Below are 24,701 nucleotides of genomic sequence, written 5' to 3' on the forward strand. Positions count from 1 at the left end.
AAGAAGACAATGGGTTCAACTTCCTATCTGTTGCATTTGTAGTCTCTGTGTAAAGCATTCATGTGTAAATATCTTGTACGCAGCTAGAAATAATATTCTGAAATTGAGGTGAAAGGTCTATATTGAAGATAGAGTTTTGAATGACTGAGTTGGCACTATGAGTATAGACAAGATCATTGTGGTCAAGGTTAGAACCCAAGGAACACTAACCTACAGGGGGCAAAAGAAGCAAAGCTGCCAAGGAAAGTGACTGACAAGTGGTCAGAATAGGGAACAACCAGGACAAAATGGTGTCAACAGAAATGACAAGAAAAGAGTGTCTTCGTGCCAAGTGCTTCAGAAAAATCAAGACCAAGGGAGATTGAGAATTGTTACTGCACTGGCCATTAGACAGTTTCGACAGAATATCACCACTTTCCTCCCAGGGTGAAGGGAGAAGTATAGAAGTACTTCTATAGGGAAGTATAGAAAAAGGTACAGACACATCAGAGAACTATACTATAATTGTTAAAAGCTATAGATTCAGACAGTACTGGCTTTAAATACTGGATCAGCTCCTTATTTTATTATGTGACCTAATTAACTTTTCTAGATAGTAGTTTCCCCATATTTAAAACGTCAACTACACTAATTACATAAGACGCTTATGGGATATTCATAAAATAATAGATGCTGGGGCACCTGGGTGGTTCAGTCAGTTGGGCATCCGACTCTTGATTCTGGCTCAGGTAGTGATATCATGGTTGGTGAGTCTGAGCCCCACGTCATGCTCTGTGCCGACAGTGTGGAGACTGCTTGGGATTCTCTCTCTCTGCCCTTCCCTTGCTTCCTCTCTCTCTCTCTGTTTCTCTCTCTCAAAATAAATAAATAAACTTAAAAAAATAATAGATGCTAAAGTGTTGACACAAATCAAATATTTAATAATCAATATAAATTATAATTGATCAATTAATATCAAAATTGTAGGTTTATAAGAAAACAGATTTGATGTTTGTAGAAATAGAGCTTATAATTGAGCAAGTACCCTCCTAAAAGATATAGAAAAGGATAAAATCAAGAGCACAGATGACAAATCAGAATCAATTTTTAAAGGATTCAGTTTATAAGTGTGTATGTATGAGAGAGATATGGAGTGGGAGTAGAGTTGAAAGAAGAAAGAGATGATGGAAAATGAGGGAGTTCCCTTCTGGTTAATAAAATTACTGAGAAAGCCAGTTTAAAGCTTCCCAGAGGACCCACTTATATGAGGTATTAAAATGTCACTGGGAAAAAAATTATTTTTACCTGAACTTCTCTCAAAGAGATGCTGCAATATTATACATGAAGAAGGCAAATTTGCCTTCCTGAGGTGGGGAAAGTAAGACATCCTTCTGTTGGGCAGCAAGTCTCAATTCAAGTATTAACAAAAGAAAGGGCCATACTACTTTCTAAGAAGTGAGTCTCTGATGGCCTGCAGAGCTGCTGTTCTGCAAATGGGCTGTGCAAGTCTGGGACCAGAGTGGAAATCCATGGAAGAACAGAAGAAAAGCTGAGCCGGCCCCTGCCCTTCCTTCCTCTTTAACCATTATCTGAACAGCACTGGTTTGAAAGGCTCTAAGCTACCAGCCTGCTTGGGATGCTCCAAACTTGGCGTCCACTAACAATGGAAGTCTTCTGGAGAAGATCCAAGTGGTGGGAAGAGGGTTAGGGTTATTGGAGAGCAGTGGGAGTAATGAGGGGTTCTGGGAGAAATGTGAAACAGGCAGGGAAGAGAGAAACTGTACAGGGGCTGATACAGTAAAAGGGAAAGATCAAGTGGCCAGAATTCTCTATGAGGTCATCCATACTTACTTACCTTCTCTTTAATGTCTTCCATTTTGCTAATTCTTGCTCCTTTCTTTGAAACTCTGTCTTCCTTCCCTCTTTCTCTCCCCTCTTTACCACTCTGCTTCATTGGTAGACTTTATCTTAGCTTACTATTTACCTGGGTGCACTGCCTTGCTGAGTTCTGCAGGTGAACACTGGCTCATTTGATCTTATTGGCAGGATATAATGCTTTCCTTTGCAGTGGGGGGAAAAGAATAGATAAATAAATTCCAATTTCAATGACTGACAAATGAAGTCTATAGTATTTACATATACCTTCCTTTTCACTCATACATAGTTTTGCCCTCATATTTTGCTCTAGAGAACTACCCTCCGTCCCTCTCATAGACTTTACCTTACCAAAGCCCCTTCAATCCATCCAGTACAAGAAGAATCAAGCAGTTTGTGTTAAATACATATATTCAAGCCAGGGTATTAACTTCAAAATAAGACATTCGCTAGGAATAATGACTGTTGTAGTTAATGAACTGTAATGTGGTTTGGTCTGTCAACTCCTCCCAGCTGGTTGATATTCCCTTAGGAAATGCCCTGTGCCTCAATCATTATTGACTAATTACTCCAGCTTTCCTGCATGCTTCTGTGTTTCTATAACATCTCACCTCCAGCAGCTGTGTTTGGTTATCCACTAAGCAAATGCTGTTGCCTAATTTCAGATCCTTCCAGACTAATATTGATTGATACTCTACTTTCACATAACTACCAAAAAAAAATGTTTTAAAGAAATAAGAATATACTTAAAGGGCAACTTCCGCACAATGCAAGTTTTCTCTCTGAGATAACTATGAGTCCTGAGATACTCAGAAAGTTAACTAATCTTTTTTGAGCTTCATCTCATAATCTCTAAAATGAGGATAATACAGGCCCCTGAGTGGCTCAGTCTGTTGAGCATCCTTCTCTTGATTTCAGCTCAGGTCATGATCCCAGAGTCGTGGGATGGAGCCCCATGTCGGGTTCCACACTGGAGCCTGCCTAAGATTCTCTCTCTCTCCCTCTTTCTCTGCCCCTCCCTCCCTCCCTCCCTCTCTCTCTCTCTCTCTCTCTCTCTCTCTCTCTAATAAAAAATAAAGTAAAATTAGGATAATAATAGCAGCTGCTATCACAGGGATCTTGTAAGAATTAAAAGGCAATGCAGAGAAAGCATATAGGACAGTGCATGATAGATAATAAATATAAATAAATAAACTGGTATTTATTATTTTCTTTGCTACAAAAGCAGAGGGCACATAGCATGGGTATAGAAAATCTTGCACTACAGCCATGCTCACCTTAATCCTAATGTGTTGGGCACTTCCCCCTAAAACAAATCCAAAACAGATATGCACAATGCTGATGGCTTCTTAATTCTAAGGAGGAATATAAGGAAAGAAGGGGTGAGAGAACAGATTTCTCACACAATCAGTTTCTGAACATAAAGGTGCTTAGCCAGCTGTATGTTTTATGTCCTCTATTACAATAATGATACCAGAAATGATGACTAAGTCCATCTGAGTATGGACTTTAAAAACTTGCTCCTATGTGTTATCCCACATTATTTTCCAAAAAGCATTGAGAAATAAGTAGGTAAGATATTATTGCCCCACCTAACTGAAAAAGGAATGAGAAACCAAGACTTGACCTACCTAAGCTCAGAATGCATGATTAATCTGAGGACATTAATCATAGGACAGCACTGTCCTATGATCTCATGCTCATTTCCATTCCATTGTGTCCACAAGCCACCCGGCAGAGCTTCCCAAACAAGCATGCCAATGGGAACTCTCTGAAACCCCAGCCCCATGTGCATGATAAAAATGCATTGAGAGTGAAGAAAGAAAATAGAGTGAGGATTACGAAATTGTATACTTCCACCAAATTATTGCCACTTCCTTTCCGTCAGTAGCCCTCAAACATGGCCACTGAAAGTGGCGAGTGATCGGAATGAAAAATCATTAGGTAAAGGTTCTGATATGCTTTCAGACACATATTTGTGCACTCAGACTAGAGAATTAAAACTGCCTGGTGATGAGGTTGAGGTCACAAGCCCAGTGGGAAGGGTGATAGCATGCAACCCGGCTGGCTGGGAGTCTCTGTGCTGGCTCAAGACAGAGCTTTCTACCAGATGGGTACCACCAAGGTGGCCACGGCCCCGTGGTAATGCAGCCTTGGGAACAGCAGTGCCCTTCAGAGTAGAAGAACTGTCATCTCTGCAGACCCTTCCTGGGTCCCACTCCTATCTGTCTCTCATGCCAACAACTTGACCTCCCTGAAATCTGGGAGAAGAAATAATAGCCTATGAACTGAAAACACTCAAACATGCCTCATCTAATGTGCTCGGTCACGTGAACCATTAAAAGTCAATGGCCTGAGCATTTTTTTAATTTTCAACATCTTACTACACCCTTTAATAGGGTTCTTTTGTGAATAAAAATGATTCAGTGCTTTTAAGTACAAGATCCTTGCTGCTTATAAATGCCAGCTGGAATCTCACAAGTGTAGTAAGTTATAAATGTGAAAGTAATAGACTTTTGATGTATATATTCTTTTAAATCATAGGAACAAAAATATACAGCTCTTAGTTGTTATATATAAAATCACGATAATTTACCCTTAGGCTATCATTTCAATATTTTTAAACCAATGCATTAAAGAAAAACATATTATGAAATTTTTATGTGTTAATAACTTAAAATAGTGGCATTATTAATGTCACTGAACTGTTTGAATATAGCCTTTCATTTAGATATTTACTCTGTATCTAAGTATCAGGTAGGGTCACAAAAGAATTACTTAACAGCAAGAGCCTTGATTCCCATTTTAATTTCTATGTGGAACTCCTGATGACTGGAAAGAAATTGCAGTTGAAAAGGGAAAATGCAGTTTGATCCCAAAAATGGCAGAACAATTGTGCAGCATGAAATCTCAAACAGTAAGAAGCATATAATTCACTACTGTACATATTTGGAAAATCATGATCTAACATTTGCTTTAGAAAGGAAAAAGACCTTGAGAAGATGTGCCGTCAGGAAGATTTTTGTATTGCTTATCAAAATGATTTCCTAGTTAGCCTTGCCATGCTAAACATGCCCTTCACTGAGAAATACCAGCCCAGGAACAAACTTATTTCCGATAAAGCTGATGCAGCTGTTTGATGCACAGAGGCGCTCATAAGGATTCCAGAAGCAGGAGTAGTGTTTATTCAGTATGCTGGCAGAAAAGGATCTTTCATTTAGATGCTCAGACCACATAATGAGATTTACCAAAAAGCAACGGTGGCACCAGAAGCTGTCAAGATAAAAACAAAGGGATGGGGATTTCATTTTACATCAAGGCAAGCCATCATCTCCCTGCCTTGGGCCCATAAACACACAGTAGTCAAGCCCAGGAGCATGAAAATTTTGATGGGTCAGTCTTGTGGCCCATAGAACTCACCCTTTGCATACCGATATGATAATAACATACCAATAAATGATGTGACAATCCTGTTTATTTCTCTATCATTAAGAGGAAAAGATTTTGTACTCACCCCTCCACCCCTTCAACTGAGAAAGGCGGCTTTGGGCGGGGGTGGGGAGGGGGTGGTTAGTCAAAGCATAGGCCCAGGAATGATGTCAGGGGAATATGTGGTCTGATCCACACAGTGCAGTCATAAAAATAAGCCATGGTTGTTCCTGGATTTGGGCCCGATTCAATTGAATTGAACATCTTCCTGCGATGACCACATCAACCATCTCTCGAGGGGGTGAAAGTTAGTATCTGTAACCTAATTTTGCTTTTGAATCAATGGCTTCCAGTTCCCCAGATAATGTTGTATGCTGCACAGAATTCATTTTCAGGGCTTAGACGAAGAAACGAGTGTCTCTCAAAGGAGTGAATCTTTTTTCTCTGTGGCAGTGGGCTACAAACTGACAGGAGGTCGCAAGAGTTGCCTTTCCTGGCCCGGATGAAGAACTGTGAGAAACAAATGTCCATTGTGGGCCCACCTTTGTGAACCCAGCCCTGCTTATTCCTAATCCATGCCAGGAAACCTTTGAAACAAAGAGGCTTTCTCCATGGAAGACTACGTCCTGACTGGCAGAAAGCATGCTGGCAAAGTCAAAGGGCAGAAGTTCCGTGTTACCTGCTCTCAAAGGGAGTTACTTATCATTTATGAGAGGTGCCAATCAACTCCCTACCCAGCAACGTAAGAAGTGAGCCAGAACTGCAAAAATGTATAAAAGACACAAAGTATATTGTTTGGAGGACATTCAAAGGCATTAACCTTTATAGAAAGAACAAGAAAAAAAAAAAAAAGAAGAAGAAGAAGAAGGAATGGGAAGAAAAGCTTCCTTCACTGTAAAGGCCTAGAAATGACTATAGAAATTTACTCTGGAAAATCAGTCACTTTGAAAAAAAGAGTCCTTTCTCAAATCAGTCTAAATACCATCTCTCTGGGACCAATTTTTACTTCATTTTTACCATGACTGAGACCATGACTTTGATTCTGACTGTGAACATTTTGCTTAAAATCTAATGCAGAGGATGTGAAGGGGCACGACAGTATAGGATGGGACACTAAGGCTTAAAGCCTTGAACAAAAGCTCTGGGCCCACGCAGGGGGAGAAAGTCCTAATTGGCCAATTATTTGAGGAATCCTTCAAAGTAATAAGAAGGAAGAGAGGAAGGATGGAAAAGCAAGAGAGAGAGGGCAACTCAAAAAAGCAATATCATCAAATCTATAAATACTAGAGGAAGTAAGAACAAAATCAAAAGGAAAAGTAATTTTAATTCAAAAACTTTATACCAAAGAGCTGGGTTCAACAATTCCCTTCATTCAGCTTAGTCATCCATGGGCTTTCTTTCCTGGAGCTCCTCAGAGATTGAAGCCATAAAACCTTAGGGCATCCTAGGGTATAGTGAGGAGTGGAGTCACTTTTCTCCTCCGCATCTAGAATTCCAGTTAGATACCATTGGGTGGGGAACCAAGAAAATAGGAACTCAAGTAATTTTCTTTTCTCGTGGTTCAAATGAGGAACTCAATCTAAAGCAATAATTTTCTGTAACAGTCTTCTTAAAACATTCAAACTCTCTCTCCCCTCTCTCTGCCTGCCTCCCTCTCCTCCATTACAATGAATCTCAACCTAAATACACCACACTTTGTCTCAACCCCCTATCCTCTCTATCCCTACTTCTCTGCCCCTTTAAGGTTCTATCTTCCCAGAAGCCTTTCCTGACCTCTCCCAGGCTGTTTTTGCTGTGTTCCTTCATCTCCCAAAGTACGTGCTGCTTACTTCTATTTTTAACTCTCATCATTGCATCGTAATCCACCGTGGATTGTCCCTTTGCCCCCTTATTTCACTCCGGGAAGAGTATCTGAGTTTTTTAAATTCCCAAGACCTGGCTTCAATTCTAAAACAAGAGATCCTCTCTAAATGTATACTGTTTGATTTAAAAAATTTTATAATACCAGCCTAAAAATATGTTGAGAAGCAGAAGCCACAATCTTTTGTGATATTTAATGATCTTTATTATCTGTCAGAATGGCTGTTAAATAAAATAAATATTTTTTAAAAAGAACAGCTGCCATGCCCCATTCTACAGAACCTCAGGATTGACTATATGAATTCATGGTCAAAAGCATACACAAAAATAAAAATTCAAAATAGATTAAAGACCTAAATGTAAAACCTAAAGCCATGAAACTCCTATATATGGGCAGTAATCTCTTGGACATCAGCCTTAGCAACATTTTTCTGGATAGGTCTCCTCAGGCAAGGGAAACAAAAGCAAAAATAAATAATCAGGACTACATCAAACTAAAAAGCTTTTTTGCACAGCAAAGGAAACCATCAACAAAGTGAAAAGGCAATGTGACTGGGAGAAGACATTTGAAAATTATGTGTCAAATACAAAGTTAATATCCAAAATATGTAAACTCATACAACTCAACACTCCCCCCAAAAAACAAACAATCCAATTAAAAAATGGGTGGAGGACCTGAACAGACATTTTTCCAAAGAAGACATACAGATGGCCAACAGACACACGAAAAGATGCTCAATACCACTCATCATCAGGGAAATGCAAATCCAAACCACAATGAGATATCACCTTACACCTGTCAGAATGGCTAGAATCAAAAAGACAAGAAATAACAACTGTTAGCGAGGATGTGGAGAAAGGATAACCCTCATGCACTGTTGGTGGAAACGTAAATTGGTACAGCCACTATGGAAAGCATCATAGAGATTCCTCAAAAAATTAAAAACAGGGGCATCTGGGTGGCTCAGTTGGTTAAGCGGCCGACTTCGGCTCAGGTCATGATCTCGCGGTCCGTGAGTTCGAGCCCCGCGTCGGGCTCTGTGCTGACAGCTCGCAGCCTGGAGCCTGTTTCAGATTCTGTGCCTCCCTCTTTCTCTGACCCTCCCCTGTTCATGCTCTGTCTCTCCCTGTCTGAAAAATAAATAAAACGTTAAAAAAAAATTAAAAACAGAAATACCAATAATTCCACTTCTAGGTATTTAACAAAAAGAAAGAAAGACAAAACAAAAACAAAAAAAACACTAATTCAAAAAAGATATATGCACCCCTGTTTATTGCAGCACAATTTATAATAGCCTAGATAGGGAAGCAACCTAAATGTCCATTGATAGATGAATGGGTAGAGAAGATGTGATATACACACACATATACACACATACAATGGAATATTGCTGAGCCATAAAAAAATGAAACCCTATCTGTGACAACATGGATGGACCCAGAGAGTAATACACTAAGTGAAATAAATCAGAGAGAGAGAGAGAGATAAATGCCATATAATTTCAATTATATGGGGAACCTAAAAAACAAAATAAACAAATAACAAACAACAACAGCAACAAGATAAATGGAGACAAATTCAGAGAACTAACTGGTGGATGCCAAAGGGGAGGGAAGTGCAGGGATGCGCAAAATAGGTGAAGGGGATTAAGAGGTACAAACTTCCAGTTATAAAATAAATAAGCTACAGAGAGGAAAAGTACCACATAGGGAATATAGCCCTTAATATTGTAGTAACTTTGTATGGTGACAGACGGGAACTACATTTATCATGGAAAGTATTGTATCATGTATATAATTATTAAATCACTATGTATTACACCTGAAACCAATATGACATTGTATTTCAACTATACTTCTATTAAAAATAGAATTATGGTCACCTTCTACATATATTTGTTCAGTAAATATTGAACGAATGAATGACCAAGCAAATGAATGAATGAATGAATGAATGGCATATATAGGAGGAGAGGTAAAAAATAGCAGATTGGATTCTAGGTATTTCAAATCCTTTCTAGAAAAAATTTGAGAATAGAAACATCTTTGTTTCATATTTCTACAGTTTTATTGCTTTGTAATTTTCAATTACAGATTTGCACTTTGTAATTTTCATAAGCATTTCTGTCTAAGACTTTAGGCCTCTTAATATCTTGGACCATGTCATAGATTATTTAATATCCCTAGAATTCTAAGCAAAATGATCATCACAGAACAGGTGCTTGATAAATTCTTACATTAATAGCAGCATTAAATGAAGTGAATATAAATTCTCTCTTAGAAATGATACATTGAATAGCTTCCACATCAAGAGTATTTTACATCAACTATATCTTCAAATAATAGTTGCTGTTTTGCTCATCACAACTCCTAACACATCTAGAAAATATGATCAGTTAATTAAAATATGGAATTTTTCAGTTAGGTTTCTCATGCATTGCACTTTTAAGAACTCTTCAGTTATTTTTTTTTTAAATAAAAGAGAAAACTTGACAGGAAAAAATAACGAGGAAGGCAAAATGGTGTTTTAGGGGGTAATGCTTCAAATACTGGGTTAAAGAATTTTGGCTTAATTTCAAAGGAAGTGAGGTAGCTTTTCTCAAAGGCTTTTTAACAAGTTTTGCATAAAATATGTTCTTACATTTGAGAGAATCAGAAGAGTTCATAAGACACCAACATTTCACTTAAAATCCATAAGGACATTAGTTGGTTCTACAGAAATCATGGCACAGCTTAGTCGTTGGGAACACAGATGTAGAATCAGGCCAACTGAGCTCAGGTCCCAGCAAATCCACTTACTGGCTAGATGAGAGAAGTCACTAAATCGTTCAGTGTCTCTGTAGTTTCCCCAACTCTAGGATGGAAATAATAATAGAACCTGTCTCATGAGGTTATTGGGAGAATTAACCTAGATAATACACGTAAACACTTAGCAGTGACTAGCACATAATAAATATATGTAAATGTTAGTAATTAATATCACCATAGGGACGTGATATCTGAGAACTATTTTTATATAAAGTAGAAGACTAAAATCAGAGGAAATGAAGATTTTTGTCGTAGGAGGTTCACTGTTAACTTTTCCCCCAAATGTTCATGTCTCACTTCCTGTCCCCTGAAAGTCTGTCTTTTCCATGAGCCAGGAAAACTTGAGGAAATAAAACTTGGAACGGAAGGTCGTACTTGATGAAATTCCCTATACAAATTACTTACCAGCACGCAGAAAGAGAAAAATGATGGAAAGACAAAAAGAAAACAAAACAGAAATCAAAATGGAAGAGCTGCCCAGAGGACAGAAAGGTTCTGCGTATGAAAGAAATCCATCAAAGTCCCCTGAACTCCCTTCCCCTGAACCCTCCCCGCGTGTGCTCTCAGGGCCGGCATCCATGCGAAGAGCATCCATCTGGAAGTGTGTACTTCACAACCCGGCACCGAGACCAGATGGCCCAGCGTGGAGACTTCATTTCTGAGTGCAAATGATTTCGTAAATCAGAGGATGAAACCTTCTGAGTAAGCATGGCTTCCTAACACGATTACACAGACCCAGTCTCTGACCCACCCACAGGTCAAAAAAGTCTCCAGAAAGCCACTGCTTCACTGCACCCACTGCACGTATGGTCTCCTTCTCAGAACAAACTAGAGGACGTTAGAGATGACAGCTCCAGATTAAGAAGGAGTAGCCAGGGAGAGAGGAGCACACATAGAAATGGTGATGGCATAGTATCTGACTCCACACTGCAAAGCCCTGGGTAAAGGAATTATTCACTAAGAAAACGTTTACTGAGAGTTCACTCATATGGCACACAGGCTATCCCAGGTAGCGTGCAGAGGCAAACAGAAAACCTCTGTTGTCACCGCACCTCCATTCCAGATGCAGGAAGAAGCAATCCCAAGCCCCATAAGTAAATAGAGAATATAATATCACATGGGGAGGTTTCTGAAGATTATGAGAAAATGCAAAATAGTATAGCCACTTGGGAAAACAGTCTGATGATTTCTTACAAAGCTAAAGATACTCTTATACAATCAAGCACTTGTATTCCTTGACATTTACCCAAAGGAGTTCGAACTTTAGGTCTGCACAAAAACCGGCACACGGTTTTAGCATAGATACTCATAATTGCCAAACTTCTGAAGCAGTCGAGATGCCCTTTAGTAGGTGAATGGATAAATAAACTGTGGTACATCCAGAGAGTGGAATATTATTCAGCACCGAAAAGAAATGAGTTATCAAGCCATGAATAGACATGGAGGGACCTTAAATGCATGTTACTAAGTGAAAGATGACAATTTGAAAAGGCTACATACTGTATGATTCTAACTATATGACAGTCTAGAAAAGACAAAGCTATGAAAATTGAAAAAAAAAAAATCAGTGGTTGCCGGGGATTGGAGAGAAAGGAGGAATGCATAGATGGAACACAGAGAACTTTTAGAGCAGTGAAAATACTCCGTATGCTACTCTAATGATGGACAGATACCTCATTATACACTGGCCCAAACCAATAGAAAGTACAACACCAAGAGTGACTCCTAATGTGAACTACAGATTTGGGGTGATTATAATGATTCAGGGTAGGTTCGTCAGTCGTAACATATGTAGCACTCTGGTGGGGGATATTGAAAATGAGGGAGGTGATGCATATGTGGGGGCAGGGGGTATATGGGAAACCTCTGTACCTTCCTTTTAGTTTTGCTGTGAATATAAAACCACTGTAAAAAAAGAATTTGTCTTTACAAAAAGATAAGGGGGGATGTAAATGTGGGAATCAGGAGCTCATCCTCAGTAGTCAATGCTTAGAACTGAGACCACCTGGTGGGCTAACAAAAATACAGCAAAGAAAGCATTCCAGGAAAGAAGAGAAGAAGTCAGAAAAGTGTGCATGTCAAAGATGAGCAAGAAATTTTCAAGAAGGGCAGATCTTATATTCTTTGTCTGAGCCAAGATGCCTGACGAGGCACATAGCAGCCCCAAATCCATGTTTTACTAGATAAGTTAATTTACTAATTTCACAAACCAAATACAAATCATAAATTTCCTCAAGATCCCCCTGCCCACCAAACACTTAAAAGTTTTCAATACAGTTTTAATTAATGGTAGCGGGAACACACTTTGGGCATCCCAAATCTATAGCCCTACCTCCCCACAAAAGTGCAAACGTTTAGCTTTCCAAAAGTTTTGAGATCCAAGTAAGGGCACCTGCTACCTACTTTAATAGTGTGTTCACTATATTCTACGCCTTGGGTTTTCTTAAATAATTGTAATAATCGAACTAAATGATTTTTTACTATATACCATGCACTGTGGTATGCACTTTATAAGGATTTTTTCAGTTAATCTCTCTCCCAAACACAAGTTTGATATTACTTTTATCCACCTTTTTGCATATAAGACTATTGAAATACAGAGAGAATAGGTAATTTATGCAAGGTCAAAAAGCTAGTAAGAAATGTAGCTGCCATTCCAACCCAGGGAATCGAGTTCCAGAAATACTACTAAAAGCACTATTTGAAAACAACATTAGTCACAAAGACATCTGAGGGAACCTAATGCCTAAAAAATAAATAAAAGTATAGTTCAATATATCAACTCTTCAAAAAGCTTTGCCCCTGACTATAACGGATGTGTGTCAGTAGGTAGGATACCGTGAGTGTGTTTAATAACTAGCTATAAATCCTCTCTACACCCTGGACTAAAATGATACTGTGTAGACATTAGAAACTTGCTTAACTAAGAAAGAAAATGTCTTAATTTATATAGCTGTTTTTAAAAAATTAAAGGAAACAGCAGCAGATTCAAAGACAACATTATTACTTGAGGTGCCGTTGGCAGGCAGGTAAACACTGACACCAGAGCTAAGTCAAAGCAGGTCAAGTGCTCACAGGGCTGGCCTTCTGCCTCCATTATTGGAGCCGTCAGTAAGCCCAGCACACACCTGGTGAAGGTACACTGTGTCACTAACAGTCAGGTATAAATCCAAGAAGAAAGAAACAGGGCATACGCACTGCACACACTCTGGTTGCCCCGAAGCTTCTAAAGTAAATGTCTGTAACTGGCAACAGAACAAGCGTATTCAGAAAACCAGATCGATGGGAGATAAACTGTAAAGTCTCTTTCTGTATCTTGACCGGCTGTGACAGGAGAAACCAGCACAGGCAATGTTCTCTTAACAACAGAACTGACCTGCCCCAGGGACACATCTCAGGGAAATGTTCCATTTGAACCGCTATGTTCCGTCCTATTTAAAATATGTTTCCAGCATTGCCTTTATGTTTTTTCTCATGGAAATAATAAAACCTAGGGGAACCGTGTGGGCAAAGGCTACCTGTAACCACTAAGCCGGCCTCCCTTCCGCTGTTAAATATAATCAGATTTAGCACTTCGTAGTAGGCAATGTGCTTTCACATACATTAGGATGGTTAATCCTCCCAATGACCTCGTGGATTATTTCTAGTCCCTCTTTATAGCAAAAGGCACCGAGTGCCTCATGGAACTTTGGACCAGAACTCAGCTCAGAGCTTCCACTCGCCAAAGAGGAAACCCTCTACCTTATGGTTACCCCTGGTCGCGTCAAATACAAATGATCACAGTTTAAAAATTAGAACCAGATTTTTGTCACCATAAGAAAATCAGCTGATGAAATCGTTCAACTGTCCACAAAATGAGGCCATATGGGAGCCTCGGAGAAGCAACTTAGGAAGGTAAGAGAAAAGAAAGATCGGAGATAAAACGTGACAAACCTACAAGGCACAGGGCAGAGAAAGAGACAAATTGGGACCTAAGAACAACCGGAACAAACCTTCTCAACATGAATTTGATTTGGCATGGGGCCTCTGACCCTTTCAGATTCAATCTCTTAAGGTTCTCTTCGTATTTTTCCATTTTACTGCCTGCTCACTACTCGCCATCTGAGTGAGTCCCTGGGGCTTGATTTTTGTGATTTACCTAAAACTGGCCATGAAAGGTGTTTATGTGCCGTGTCGTTTGGAATATAAGGAACAGTTGATTATTAGAATCACCAGCAAAGAGAGTCCTGATTGCTAGAGCAGTAAACCAAGGAGTCCCTGTAGAGAGGTGCCATTTGCAACCACCCAGGCCAGCAGAGCACAATTTGAGGAGGGAGGGGATCGCCATGAACCTCTTGAGAAAAATAGCCGTGGCTTTGAATTGTCAGTGAAAACTCAGGAGTGATTTTACTGCGATAAAACAACTCAGAATTGGAATAAACCTGCACAAGTTCAAAGTTGTATCCATGAAATAGAATCAGATCATATTGCATTTATTTTCCCAGAGAGAGTGCTAATGAATACACACCTGGACTTTCATGGTTTACAATTCTATCAGGACTTTGAAAATGGTAGCAGAACGTCTACTGAATCTCAGAGGAACGTCTGAGGTGAGGCAGGCAGAGGGGGCTGCCATGATTAACTCTTTAGTAAGTGTGGAATTCTGCCTGAGATCCTGCTGAGTGTTAAACAATAAATTCACGTTCATTGGAAATTGTGGCAAAGTTAGCACTGGGTGGATGAAATTGGGAAAAATTTTTTTTGAGGTTTTAAGAAGCTTCTATTTTCTTTTCTTTTTAATTCCAGCATAATTAACATACATTATGGTATTAGTTTCAGGTGTAGAATATAGTGATTCAACAATCTAGGGACTTTTTCAAAAGGGATATGTATGTCTGAATATTATCATCAATTAGAGGGTAAATGCTGATATCGATAAGATTTTAAATTTTTTTAAAAAAATCACAATCGATATTTGAATTGGCATTTCTATTGTTTCCAGAAAAAATTCTCTTATTTGAGAACAACCTGTGGCAATGGAAAGAATACTCATAAACATATAACAGTTCTTTCCTGAAAATGCAAGCTTCCTAATATTTTTGAATTTTTTTCATCAGAAAATAACTAACTACTAGAGAAATGAAGCAGTCAGGACTCCCTTGTTTAATCATCCATAGGTTCAGCTCCAAAACTTAGTCTGAATCCAGACTAAGTTATTTCTGCCTTTCCCCAATGACCTCCTAAAACCTTGACCTTGGCACCCATCTAGGAAAAGGGCCAATGGAATAATGTACACACATGGCTTGGTGCTTAAAAAATGTATTGACCAGTAGATCAAATTGTCTTTTTTTTTTAAGCACAAGAAAATAAATTATTATATATAACTAGAGGCTTTTGGATTTAGGTTGAAACATTGCTCAGTCATTGAGATAGTTTTTTAATCCCATATCTGCCTGTCAGCATGACATTCTTATCTACGATCTGATTACAGATGTTTGGAGAAACCGAACTACATTATGGTTCCTTTTGCCCTTATTGTTTTTTTGTCCCCTAATAATATTAAACTAGCTTTCTAATTTATCATGATGATTATTGACATCAACATGATTTTTAATGGTCTCAAAGCTTCAAGTGTGTAAGGATCATAATGCATGTATTTTTTAAGCATTTATTGAGCCCTGTCCCCTGTGCAGAAGACCCACTCAAAAAAAATACTAGTTGCACAGCGGATCAGAGCATGCAAAGCCCTTCCATTATCTTCTTTGACCCTTGTGGCAACCCCGAAAGCTAGGTAGGGCAGTACTGTCAGTGACATTTTTCAGGGTAGGAAAGTAAAAAGAGATTCGTGACTCGTCCAACATTAGAGAGCCTATAAATAACAGAACGAGGATCCAAATCTGAGTCATCAATGTCTTGTCCCTTTTGTCTCCAGAAGTTTCGTTGTTAAATAAATTTTTAGGATTCCAAGTGATTGAGTCCTAAGAATTCTAGGAATTTAAGGTTTTAGTGTTTTCATGTCAAAAATGTTTTGATTATATATTTTAGAGCAATGTTCTCACTTATCGATGGTTCGCTTAGTACTTCGTAGGCCTTTTGTGCAGCTGTTTGACAACATTGCTTTATCACTTTCCCTGAGCTGTCAAACACCCTGCAAACATATTCCTTGCCATGTACACGCATGAATGGTTGAATAGATTCTGTTTACCAAAGAAGCCAAATAATGAAACATGACATACAAAGAAGGTCGAAGATAACCAAGCCAAATTATACTGTATTGTTTGCAGACTGTTGATTCTGTTCATTTGAACAGTTTTCCAACATAAATGTACAACGTAAAGGTCATGATGAACAGGAGTCAGACTCAGCAACCTCTGCTCACTTTACAAACTGGTCTTCTTGCATTCCTTCAAATGATAGCTACAGGAAAACTGTCAGTCTAGGGGTGGAGTTAGCCTCCAAAGGAAGGACAAGGAGAATGGTACTAAGGACTGTGTGAAGGTGGGGAGGACATTCTCCAAGTTTTCTGGTTTTCTGGTTTTCTCTTAGTGCCCTAGAACTCAAAGGCGATGGTTTTTGGCTCACCCCCAGGTACACAGTAAGCACTTTCATCTTTGTATGAGCCTCTCAAAGCCTCAAGAAATGTCGAGTTCCTTCAGTGGGCTTTGGTTTTAGATTTCTAAGTTTAGTGATTGTTATAAGTTTAAGAACTATGTTTTCAAACATTATGTTGTAAGACTCCTATTAAAAATTATGATCAACCATCCCGGGCAATAATTTCCATATTCTAGGGGAAACATTTTTATTTTAAGGTATGTATCAATTATTTGAAACTTCTCTCATTTTCCCTTCCCATCCTCCAATTAGTAGAGTTTGACTACATCAGAGATATGACATTTCCAAAAGCTTTAAATACATTTTACAGGCAAGTGCTTACTAACAATACCACTTTTTTTTTATGTTTTTTGTTTTTTAATCCCTTGACTTACGCTTAGAAGAGGCTAACGTATTGAAACAGCAAGTCAGTTCCTGGATCCACTAAAAATAAAATTAACATGACGCTTTATAAGACAATGATTCATTAAAATGTCCTGCCATGAAGACAAACTCAAGAGTCCCTGTATTAAAAAAAATTCCCAAATTATGTAAAATGCCTACGATACCCCAAAGCATGCTGAGTTTAGTTTTCTCCTCCAAGGCTCAGAAGGTGAGTGGTGATATTTTCTGGCAACTCAGGCAGCTGGGCAGAGAGCAGATTACCAACCAGAAGAGTCGTTGCCCCATCACCACACACGCATGGGCTTGATGGCATGAAGCCAGCAAGCAAACTGGGAGGACTGGCTGGCAGCAGAATATACTTGAAGTTACCTCCTTCAGAACTTACAGAATAGTTCACCTGCACTCTCTTATGGCCACTTGGCGTTCTACCTCCTATTAAAGTGATTTATAAACACATTTGAGGTCTCCTACTGGATTGGAAAAGCCTTGAAGACTGGACCTATGACTGGCTCATATCTGTGTCCACACCACCAAGCCCAATGTCTTGCTCCCAGTTTAGGATAAGTAAGTATTTGATGGACAACTGAAACCTCCCATAAAAAGCTTGGATTTTCTCTTCTGGGGCCTGTCCTGGGTGCTCACTTTTGCCAGTGGGGAGTGGGAAGAATGAAGATTCCTTGTAGTACTGCACCATTTGCAATAACCCTTATGAATGAAAGATGTAATAAAGGTAAGCTGTGTCTGTTTGTCCACTCTCAACTTTCCCCTTTCCCTTAGAAGAAGAGAATGAGGACAAGAAGGTTTCTCCTTCTCAAGGTCTAGATTACTGCCCGACATCAAGAAAGTCAAGAGTCCTCAGTGAACAAAAGAGGATGTGTATACACTTCCCAGAAGACTTAAATGATTAACAGACAGTGATTTAGGCAATATTAAGAGCTTCTTTATTTTCATTTTCATTACATTTTCAATGTAGAGCTTCTTTCATTTCTATTATGAATCTACTAGAAATAGAGTTTCAGATTTTATCCATTTTGTTCCCTCACAATCATAGACACAAAGGGCGAAATTTTCGTCTTTAATGCATGCTCACAGTTGCTTTTAAATTAATCACGAGCTGTGTTCATGCATTCGGCAACTAAATTTGCTGCCATGGAATATTTCATGACTTGATGCTACATTTATTCATGTCTTAAATATTGCTCAAGAAGTGCAAATGATTCCAATACAAAAAAATATATCAAGAAAAGGAAACAAAAAACCTAAATCCATGATCAAGTATTTTAGAAACAAATTTACAACCCAGTCACAGACTAAGCTGAGCATGACTTTTGTTTTGCATTCTCCCTGTATTCTAAGTAATGTTTCTCAAATAATCCTGTTAAGAACAAAGGACTTGCAGAGTCTTCTAGCAAAACTCACTTTACGTTAGAAATAGCAACCCACTTCTTTCACCATACCCATACTTGACAGATATTACCTATCAGTCTTTTCTGCTGAAACTTAGACTCCCTCTATTAAACTATTTAAACATTAATTTTGGTGGTTAAGATAAAACCTAATTCCCACCCTTGCTCTAGAGCAGTTCTTAGCTTTCTGAATCAGAAACACATGAAAACGTAAGAAAAAAAAAATCTACATACCCAGCAAAATTCACATAAGCAAAAAGCTATTTTTATGCTATTGCTTTAGTTTGGGCACTCCTGAAGCTTATCTATTAATATTTATGAAGTCTATCAACTCGTGGGAACAACCTCTGCTCTAGACTATGTATTTTCTATGAAAATTCAGGAAAAAATGGAAAGTCTTCTTCATGAAAATGAGTATTTTATTTTTCATTTTTCTCCTTAAATTCCCTTTCTCTTTCCTTCCCCCCATATGCCTAAACATCTAAGATTTATAGCAGCTTCTTTTTCTCCAAGTGGTGACCAGCCAAAGAATGAGTCAAACTCTCCACAAGTAGGTGGGAGTATCTTAGCATTGATATTCTCTGAGGCACCACCTACAGAGACTCATAGGGGTGGAGAAGACGTGGGTGGATAACACAGCAGTCTCAGATGTTAGAATGGTAACTGCCGATGACCAGGCAAATACCTTTCATTGATATCAAAAATCTTATTTTTCACTGTTTCATTAATTGCTATTTAGCCTTCTTTCTTTAAAAATGCAAAGTAAGTGTTACTCTGGATCCAGACTTATCATTTAAAAGTATCACAAATGCTGTGAGAAAATTCAACAGTTTCCACTTTGAGACTTTCATAAGACCTCAAACCATGTCCTTGAGACAGAGGTGCTAATTAATCCACTGGTATTTTACAGGCTAACAAGCAAGCTTGGGATCTATAGAAAGCAGATGTAACAGTGTTAGACTATCATAGCCTTATTGGAATGTAAACTCTGCCCAAGTGGCTCAATCAGATGGGAGTGCTTTCCCTCATTACTAGTTTCTTGACCATAGTGCTCTTGTAAAATCTTCTCTATTAAACTTCACATCATGTGATACTAAATTCTTTGTTCGTATTAAAACCTTTGACACTGTTGCTCGTGGGGCGTCCTAGAAAACATCTAGCCATGAATCATATACTCTATTTTCCTTTCCTCTTTTACTGGTTTTCTTTCTCCCTCCTTGTTCTCATTCTTTTTTGGAAACTCTCATTCTGTTCTAAGGAGATTATCTCTTTTGGTTCCTATGGTCTTTCACCAAAGCAATACAAATGACAATGCGGCAGGACAAAATCCACTGTAATTACTGAGATTTCCCCCCAACCTCCAGGCAGTCTCTAGTGGTCTCTTCTACCCTCCTCAAAATTGAAATTGCCTCCATTGCCTCACAGGACATCCCTTTGCCATGAAGAAAGAAGGACATTAGAGAATTCAGAGAATATTGAACCCAAAGACATTTTAAAAATTAAATTAGACTCTAGATAGATTTTAAAACAATCCTAGTGGAGACCATAGTCTTCAAAGACAAGGGATATGTAATTTGAAAGAGCAAGATTTTATCTTTTTTTTTCTTTCTCTCTTTTTTTTTTTTTTTTTTTTTTTTTTTTGAGAGAGGGAGTGACAGAGAGAAAAAAAAGATTACTGAATTATAAATGTTTGGCTTTGAAAATCTGGGGACAAAAACCTAAGTAAGGCAAAAATCTATATATAAATAATAGAGTTGAAAACAAAGTAGAAAAACTTAAGAGTAATTCCTCTGTTCAAAATGAGATAAAACTGGGAGGACAGGGCATAAGGACAGGCATATAGACCGTGGAATAGAGTGAAGGGTTCAGAAATAAACCCAGACATCTCTGGTCAATTGAGTTAACTCACAGTGAATCAAACACTAAATATAAGAGCTAAAATCACAAAATTCTTAGAAGAAAACATAGGGGTAAATCTTATGATGATGGATTTGGGAAAGTATTCTTAGATATGGCATCAAAAGCATAAGCAAACAAAAGAAAAAAGAATTTAACCTCATCAAAACAAAACAAAACAAAACAAAAACAAAAACCTTTTGTGCATCAAAGGACATTATCAAGAAAGTGAAGAGGCAACCCACAAATGGGAGAGAACAGTTTCCAGTCGTATGTCTGGTAAAGATTTAATATCCAGAATATATTTTTTAAACTGTAAAACATAACCTCTCTCCAATAAAAGCTGTTAAAAATTGGACAAAGGACTTGAGTCAGCATTTCTCTAAAAAAGACACATGGAAAAGATGTTCAACATCCTTAGTCATTAGGGAAATGCAAATTAAAACCACAAAGAAATGCGACTTCACATCTACTGAAATGGCTACCATAATTTTTTAAAAACTCAAACCAAAACAATAAGTGTCAGGTAGGATGCAGAGATACTGACATTTTCATAAACTGCTGGTAGGAATGTAAAGTGGTGTAGCTACTGTGGAAAACTGGAAGGTCCTCAGAAAGCAACGTAAAAGACCCAGCAATTCCACTCCTCGGTGTGTCCCCAGAAAACTGAAAACAGGGATTTGAACAAATATTTACACACCAATGTTCATTGTAGCTTTCTTCACAACAGCTAGAAGGTGGAAACAACCAAAATTTCCAGCAACAGATGAACAGATAAACAAAATGTGGTATATAGAAAACAATGGGATAGGGGTGCCTGGGTGGCTCAGTTGATTAAGTGTCTGACTTCGGCTCAGGTCATGATCTTGCGGTTTGTGAGTTCAAGCCCTGTGTCGGGCTCTGTGCTGTCAGCTCAGAGCCTGGAGCCTGCTTCAGATTCTGTGTCTCCCTCTCTCTCTCTGCCCCTCCCCTGCTCATGCTCTGTCTCTCTCTGTCTCAAAAATAAATAAAAACATTAAAGAATTTTTAATGATTACATCAAAAAAAAAAAAAAAAGAAAGAAAGAAAAGAAAAGAAAACAACAGGATAGTATTCAGGCACAAAAACGAATGAAGTCCTGACACATGCTACAACGTGGATGAACCTTAAAAACATTATGCTAAGTGAAATAAGTCAAAGACACAAAGACAAGTATTATTTGATTCTCTTCACATGAAATATCAAGAATAGTCAAAGGCATAGAGTCAGAAAGTAGACTGGAGATTGCCAGGGACTACAGGAAGAAGGTAATGGGGAGTTCCCACTTGATGGCTACAGAGTTTCTATTAAATCAAAGAAGATTCTTCAGTAAACAGTGCTTATACTTGATGCGATACTTATACTTGGTGTGATGTTGCACAAATGTGTGAATTAATGCCACTAAATTGTACCCTAAAAATTGTTAAAATGGCAAATTTCATTATATCTCTATCTATCTATCTATCTATCTATCTATCTATCTATCTATCTATCAATCATCTATCTAGCCATCACCACACACAAAAAAAGAGTTGGGGGATATGGGAGAAAGAAAAGAGAAGAGTAGAATTAAATGTCCTTGAATTGCCAAGAGGTGCAATGGTATGAAGTGATATTGGGAATATCAAAAGGGCCTTCTGGTTGCAATATGTAAGACACGGAGTATGAGAATTTGTCCATCATCTCTCAGATGCAGCTTGGATGGCTATCAATGACCACAGGTCAAAGGAGATGGAAACTCTCCATGGAAGCCAGTAGGCACAAATACCTGCCCCGTGGATGAGACCCCTCTCCTCTCACGCTAAGTCCTTCTCCCTTGATGCTCTGACAGAGCATAAACTTTTCTCTTCTACTTTGGGAGTTGGATAGAAACGTGTAGGCTATGAGAAACCTGAATTTAACCGAGCATTCAAAATATTCTGAAATGGTGAAAGAATTAAATCACCCCCTGGAAAGGACTGAACAATTCCAGCATCCCTACTTTATTCCATAAGCATTAAGCAAAGCCTACGTTTGTCAGAGAAATGTTGACAAAGAGCTGCTAAGAGTTTTTAAAAGGCAAGTTCTTCTCTTTTTGTTTTCCTGTAGGAATATTGTGAATCATGATACAGATCTTAGTAGGTTTATGAGATTTCAGGAAACCAGACAGGGACGTATAGGGCAAATTGTTCCACAAGAGCCAAGGCTAACTGGGTCTCATTTCCAACCTGAAACCGACAACTGGGGCTCAAAGCCAGGGCCATGACTGCACAGAGTAAGGAATTGTGTTAGAAGGCCAGGAGAACCATGTGCTCGCTACCTTTCTAAAAAGGCTGCTGTTCTGCTCCTCTTTCCCTCTTTAGGGAAAGCTCTCCCTACCTTCACATCTGAGTCACTTGGGAAAAATATCAAATTAAAGGAGATTCTTCAGTAAAAAGTGCTTATACTTGAGGTAAGAACTTCACCCAGAACTGGTTTCCCACATAATGCTTTAGTACCAAGGGCAGAAGATGATATCACTTCCATGTACTTCCTTATATGTGGGAGTACACATCTGAAGAAGCAGATACGGGACAGAAAATGGGGAAACCCCATTTTCTTAAGGGAATAATGCTTAGAATGGGGGAAGAGCATACTCTTTACAGGGATAAAAACATTTAGCGTGGACTTAAATGTGGAGAAATAAAATTCTGTGAAAACCAACCCTTTTACCCATTGAATCACTTGGCACTTGTTTCCTAAGTGAAAAGATAGATAGAAAGTGAAAAGATAGAGCTGAGAACCTAAGAGTAAGTTGAGTTTATAAATAGATTTTGGAACTCGGAGCAAAAAAAAAAAAAAGTAGCTTGAAAACCATGGCATTTTTTTATTTGCAAGTATCAACCTTTTTTTTTTTTTTAATAATAAGGTGTTTGAGTACCAAAAGCTTGAGTTTAAACATAAAGAGCCAAAATCCTGAAAGACCCATAAACAGAGGCTGAAAGGATAGCTGCCCCCTCTGTTTTTCCAACCTCTTAGAAGGAAAAGATTTCTGGGCTAGTGAGGGGAATTTTCAGAAAAGAAGAAAGAAAGTGAACTAACTCTTTATGGTTCTCTGAGAAGGAGGGCCCTGCCCCTCAGCCCCTGAAAAGAGCTGAGCCTAGGGTATGGAAACTACAGGAAAGCCAGATAAGTTTGCTGGTATCCCAGAACAGAGAAGGTATGTGCCTCCCTTCCCAAAGTGCAGCCTAGAGAGGCTTCCCAAAGCCTAGAAAGACTTCATGAAGGAGGCTCCATCCAACATGGCCCTAGAACAGTAAGATGGCTTCTGCTGACTAAGTCATCTAGACAAGTGAGCCTACAAGGAGGCCAGCAAAGCCATGGCCATGCTACAGTGTTTTCAGGAAGACAGTTCCTAAGCCCTCAAAGAGGAAGTATATAAGGTTGGGAGTGTGTGTCTTGCAATTTGAAAGAGGAAACTTCTGAGCACTTGGACCTGGAATCCAGGAACTTTTGGCATTGGGAGAAGATGCTAAAAACCATCAACAAACACCATGTGGCATTGACCAAGATAGGCAGAGAACACTCAAGGAGCAGACCCTCCTCTTCACTAATGCTGTCGATGCTACTATAAACCTTCTGGAACTTAAACACAATCCAATACGGAGAAGCAAGGAAAACCTTAACTTGACTGAGTGTGTAACCAGATTAGTCATTACTTTAACCAAGTTTACCTGAATGTGAACAAATTTAGTTTTCTGCTGTCTGACAGAAATGGCATCTCATGAAAAACAAACAAACAGATTTGATTTAAAAAAATTAAGTAACAAATTTGAACTTGAATTTTATAAGCTCAAGTTTTTCCCCTGTGAGATTTCCACAAATCACATGTGGCTTCTAATCCCAATTATATTTCAATCCTGCTCTTACTCTCAGATTATTTTTTTTTCTTTTGTGTATTTCCATTCTTGCAATCTCTTGGTTTACTTCTCTGATTTTCTCCTGAACATACCATTGTATGGAGATTTCACTCATTAAGTCTTATGTTATTGTTCTAAACTAAAAGAGCTATCCCATGCTTTGCAATTTGGGTTTAGAATTTTTTGAGTAAAGATGCCAGAAGGTAGCTGAACACATATGGCTTGTGGATATGCAAAAAAGGACAGGCAAGGAACAGCTGGCCTACTCTGCCCCAGCAAGCTTAAGAAGAGGAACCACCATGGTTCTTTTGTTTCCTAAGCCTTGCCGCAGTGCTGAGCACAATAAAATTGCACATTATAGATGTTCAATTAATAGTTATGTGTAGAGTTGGACTGAAAGAAATAGAATTTAAGTCAATTGGCATAAATATGGCTTGTTTTCACTGTTGTTTGTACATTGGCATACAATTGTATTTGCAAATAATTTACCCTCTCCTAGCTCACTAAATGAGTAAATGAGTAAATGGCTAAGTGCAGATATGTGGGGAGGTAAGCTTCAGTAAATACTAATCACAAC

General features: G+C 38.6%; 1 long non-coding RNA gene across 15 annotated transcripts in view; it reads right to left on the reverse strand.

The window, feature by feature from the left end:
• Window positions 1-24,701, reverse strand: part of LOC102958195 — a 194,488-nt gene that overhangs the window by 113,015 nt on the left and 56,772 nt on the right. For 12 of the 15 annotated variants that reach the window (XR_006217909.1, XR_006217916.1, XR_006217914.1 and 9 more), the window contains one exon: window positions 1,964-2,039. This is a non-coding gene — a long non-coding RNA (uncharacterized LOC102958195). Of the gene's footprint in view, window positions 1-1,963; window positions 2,040-3,131; window positions 3,210-4,847; window positions 5,128-24,701 lie in introns of all 15 variants that reach the window. The other 3 variants (XR_006217919.1, XR_006217920.1, XR_006217921.1) reach the window with 3 other exon arrangements.

The sequence above is a fragment of the Panthera tigris genome, chromosome B2, assembly GCF_018350195.1.
Source record: "Panthera tigris isolate Pti1 chromosome B2, P.tigris_Pti1_mat1.1, whole genome shotgun sequence".
Lineage (NCBI taxonomy): Eukaryota > Metazoa > Chordata > Mammalia > Carnivora > Felidae > Panthera > Panthera tigris.